Source organism: Ylistrum balloti, unplaced genomic scaffold, assembly GCF_031769215.1.
Source record: "Ylistrum balloti isolate Yb309-2 unplaced genomic scaffold, AGI_CSIRO_Ybal_v1 Utg369640, whole genome shotgun sequence".
Lineage (NCBI taxonomy): Eukaryota > Metazoa > Mollusca > Bivalvia > Pectinida > Pectinidae > Ylistrum > Ylistrum balloti.
Window position 1 is genome coordinate 1,149,052 of NW_026781901.1, and position 5,526 is coordinate 1,154,577.

The following is a 5,526-nucleotide window of genomic DNA, read 5'->3' on the forward strand; positions in this document are numbered from 1 at the left end:
AGCCAATACATTATAGTATATTCTCTCAAGACTGTTGACACTGAAATATGATAAATTGTTAAAACATCATGGCTAGACCCATGAATACTGCAAAGTGATATATGCATGTACCAGTAAGAATGTTACAATATATATGGAGAAAAGTCTAAACAATAGATACTAAAATAAATAAATAAAAAGAAATCCTACTGCACTCAGACATAAACCAGCATTAAAATCAGAGACGAACTGAGAAGTTTTTTTACACCGCAACATCAAAATATATACAAATTATTGGAACTCTAAAGAATCCCGAAACAGAATAGACAGGAAAAAATATATTGAGCTAAACATTCCAAGATAGGTCCTATTAGGACACATTAGAAGGTATAAAAACTATATCTGATATCCCATTATATGAAATCAAAATCAATATTGCAGACTGGAGGCTGAATTTGACCTTAATTTACTCTATATTTACGTTATATATGAATGTTATCTATTAAGAGGAAGTACAAAGGCCGTAAGCGATACTATCAGCTAATTACCCGTGCCCTCTCCCAGCCATAACGACAAAGGGTCACATGACTCCACGGCAGCAAACAAATTACCTACATAACTTCATGCTTGGATTATCTAGGTAATTATTTGATTATCCTAACTACGAGAAGAAATGTTTCTGCCTATAACTACACTAGTGCAGCAATATTACAACAATTACTTTAAATGCTTGCTTTATTACTTTCTACTGCCACAGTTGCCTTATAGAAAACACTGCTGTCATCAAAACCAATGTTAATTCACTCTCCCTTATATTAGAGTCGGTATCAATGTCGATTAAAATGAAATCTTTTTATAAATTCTAGTTTTCTGTTGTTCAAAGGTTTCTCAATAATTGACATACCTTATAACTCTCTGGTTGTAATGATTGACCGAGAATCAGCGAAATCCTGGAAAGATTAACAGCAGAATCGTTAATAAACCCTTGTGTTACACCAAATATCACAGTGCTAATCAATGTGTGAACGTTTTACCTTACACTTTACAAAGTTCAATGAAGACTGCCGCTCATATCACCAGGACACCGTCACAGTGTCTTTACCGGAGTTTACCTTGTGACTTCTACATAATGATAAAAGCCAAATTACACTGGAGGGTCTTAGAATGCATATCAATGAGCAGACGATCACTTACTTTTATTGTCAGAATTCAATCTCCGAATCGAGTATTAAACATTTACTGATATGGTTGAAATTCAGTGTCCAGGTAGCGGTATTTAACGGAAAGAACAAACAATCAAAGGGTTTGAATTCAAGACACAAGATAGTGGACATTCAACGGAAGGGGCAGACAATCGCTTATTGGTAGGATTGGAATTCAGTCTAGTTTGTGATCATTTAACAAAAGGAGAAGACACTTACTGGTAGGATTGGGATTCAGCCTCTAGGTTGTGATCATTTAACGAAAGGAGACAATCACTTATTGGTAGAATTGGAATTCAGTCTCTAGGTTGTGATCATTTAACAAAAGGAGCAGATACTTTATTGGTAGGATTGGAATTCAGTCTAGGTTGTGATCATTTAACAAAAGGAGAAGACACTTATTGGTAGGATTGGAATTCAGTCTCAAGGATTTGATCATTTAACAAAAGGAGCAGGCACTTACTGGTAGGATTGGAATTCAGTCTAGGTTGTGATCATTTAACGAAAGGAGCAGGCACTTACTGGTAGGATTGGAATTCAGTCTAGGTTGTGATCATTTAACAAAAGGAGAAGACACTTATTGGTAGGATTGGAATTCAGTCTCTAGGTTGTGATCATTTAACGAAAGGAGCAGATACTTTATTGGTAGGATTGGAATTCAGTCTCAAGGATTTGATCATTTAACAAAAGTAGCAGAGACTTACTGGTGGTATTGGAATTCAGTCTCTAGGTTGTGATCATTTAACGAAAGGAGCAGACACTTACTGGTAGGATTGGAATTCAGTCTAGGTTGTGATCATTTAAGAAAAGGAGAAGACACTTATTGGTAGGATTGGAATTCAGTCTCAAGGATTTGATCATTTAACAAAAGTAGCAGAGACTTACTGGTGGTATTGGAATTCAGTCTCTAGGTTGTGATCATTCAACGAAAGGAGCAGACACTTACTGGTAGGATTGGAATTCAGTCTAGGTTGTGATCATTTAAGAAAAGGAGAAGACACTTATTGGTAGGATTGGAATTCAGTCTCAAGGATTTGATCATTTAACAAAAGTAGCAGAGACTTACTGGTGGTATTGGAATTCAGTCTCTAGGTTGTGATCAGTTAGTGATTACGCTTGTGCCTGCTAAGAAGCAGATAGTAAAAATTGATCTAAACAAATGTCAAACCTAGATTGGGGGGTGGGGGTGCACTAGCCCCGTGATTCAGTAAGTTTTACAATTTTGTTATGTCTACTATCTCGCAGATTAAACAAAAGACTCGAAAGTAAACGGCACCTTTCACTTATAGAGCAGGTCGGTTGGCGCAGTGGTAACGCACTCGTCTTTTACTTAGCCGTCCGGGTTAGTGAATAACGGAATGTTTTAGTGATGTAAAAGTTTAGGATGTTTTAGTGCTTACGATCAGTTTAGGATGTTTTAGTATTTATCATAACCGATCAGTTTAGGATGTTTTAGTGTTTATTGTAGTCGATCAGTTTAGGATGTTTTAGTGTTTATTGTAGCCGATCAGTTTAGGATGTTTTAGTGTTTATAGTAACCGATCAGTTTAGGATGTTTTAGTGTTTATATGATCAGTTTAGATGGTTTAAATCGAGCTGTGTAACCGATCAGTTTAGGATGTTTTAGTGTTTATCAGTTTAGGATGTTTTAGTGTTTAACCGATCAGTTTAGGATGTTTTAGTGAGTAACCGATCAGTTTAGGATGTTTCAGTGTTTATAGTAACCGATCAGTTTAGGATGTTTTAGTGTTAATCGTAACCGATCAGTTTAGGATGTTTTAGTGTTTATAGTAACCGATCAGTTTAGGATGTTTTAGTGTTTATTGTAGTCGATCAGTTTAGGATGTTTTAGTGTTTATAGTAACCGATCAGTTTAGGATGTTTTAGTGTTTATAGTAACCGATCAGTTTAGGATGTTTTAGTGTTTATTGTAGTCGATCAGTTTAGGATGTTTAGTGTTTTAGTAACCGATCAGTTTAGGATGTTTTAGTGTTTAGCCGATCAGTTTAGGATGTTTTAGTGTTTATAGTAACCGATCAGTTTAGGATGTTTTAGTGTTTATCGTAACCGATCAGTTTAGGATGTTTTAGTGTTTATAGTAACCGATCAGTTTAGGATGTTTTAGTGTTTATAGTAACCGATCAGTTTAGGATGTTTTAGTGTTTATCGTAACCGATCAGTTTAGGATGTTTTAGTGTTTATAGTAACCGATCAGTTTAGGATGTTTTAGTGTTTATAGTAACCGATCAGTTTAGGATGTTTTAGTGTTTATAGTAACCGATCAGTTTAGGATGTTTTAGTGTTTATAGTAACCGATCAGTTTAGGATGTTTTAGTGTTTATAGTAACCGATCAGTTTAGGATGTTTTAGTGTTTATAGTAACCGATCAGTTTAGGATGTTTTAGTGTTTATAGTAACCGATCAGTTTAGGATGTTTTAGTGATGATCAGTTTAGGATGTTTTAGTGTTTATAGTAACCGATCAGTTTAGGATGTTTTAGTGTTTATAGTAACCGATCAGTTTAGGATGTTTTAGTGTTTATAGTAACCGATCAGTTTAGGATGTTTTAGTGTTTATAGTAACCGATCAGTTTAGGATGTTTTAGTGTTTATAGTAACCGATCAGTTTAGGATGTTTTAGTGTTTTGATAGTAACCGATCAGTTTAGGATGTTTTAGTGTTTATTGTAGCCGATCAGTTTAGGATGTTTTAGTGTTTATAGTAACCGATCAGTTTAGGATGTTTTAGTGTTTATTGTAGTCGATCAGTTTAGGATGTTTTAGTGTTAATCGTAACCGATCAGTTTAGGATGTTTTAGTGTTTATAGTAACCGATCAGTTTAGGATGTTTTAGTGTTTATCATAACCGATCAGTTTAGGATGTTTTAGTGTTTATAGTAACCAATCAGTTTAGGATGTTTTAGTGTTTATCGTAACCGATCAGTTTAGGATGTTTAAGTATTTATTGTAGTCGATCAGTTTAGGATGTTTTGGTGTTTATTGTAGCCGATCAGTTTAGGATGTTTTAGTGTTTATTGTAACCGATCAGTTTAGGATGTTTTAGGATGATCAGTTTAGGATTTTAGTGTTTATAGTAACCGATCAGTTTAGGATGTTTTAGTATTTATCGTAACCGATCAGTTTAGGATGTTTTAGTGTTTATAGTAACCGATCAGTTTAGGATGTTTTAGTGTTTATAGTAACCGATCAGTTTAGGATGTTTTAGTGTTTATCGTAACCGATCAGTTTAGGATGTTTTAGTGTTTATAGTAACCGATCAGTTTAGGATGTTTTAGTGTTTATAGTAGCCGATCAGTTTAGGATGTTTTAGTGTTTATAGTAACCGATCAGTTTAGGATGTTTTAGTGTTTATAGTAACCGATCAGTTTAGGATGTTTTAGTGTTTATTGTAGTCGATCAGTTTAGGATGTTTTAGTGTTTATAGTAACCGATCAGTTTAGGATGTTTTAGTGTTTATCGTAACCGATCAGTTTAGGATGTTTTAGTGTTTATCGTAACCGATCAGTTTAGGATGTTTTAGTGTTTATAGTAACCGATCAGTTTAGGATGTTTTAGTGTTTATTGTAGCCGATCAGTTTAGGATGTGTTATAACTGTCACTGGACCATTATATCACTCTTGGTGTTGTCGAGACTGTGAAAAGTATAACACTTTACCATAGTGCTGTCAAGATTGTACAAAAAAACTTCAACAGTGAATATCACATTTTCATAATTTAGAACCAAACAATGAATTAAACTGTATTAAACAGCTGTATCGTCCTTCTAGGACTCGTCAGTGATGCTACATCATACAACTGTATCGTCCTTCTAGGACTCGTCAGTGATAATACATCATATAGCTGTTTCATCCTTCTAGGACTCGTCAGTGATGCTACATCATATAGCTGTTTCGTCCTTCTAGGACTCGTCAGTGACGCTATCGGCCTTAAATTTGAAGCCTAGGAGGCGACTAAGGAAAATCCAAAGTGATCAAAATAAAAAGTCAAAATCTAGATGGGGAGGTGCAACAGCCCCATAATTCGATAAATTTCGTAATTTTCATACATAAAATAATTGAAGATTATAATCAAAGTACATGTGTATTCCAGAGAATTTAAATGTGGCAAGCAGGTTGGGTCAAATGTCACCAGACTGTCACAACAGTCACATCTTAACAACTTAGAGAGTTATGTAAATATATGTACTGTTTATAGATAACCATTGTCATGTTAAAACCATTATGGACAAGTTAATCTATGTCACAACAAGGAGTGACAAATGTCACATGTCCGCAGTCATTCCACATTGGAGGGGGTTATACAACAAGGAGTATTGACAAAAAGAAG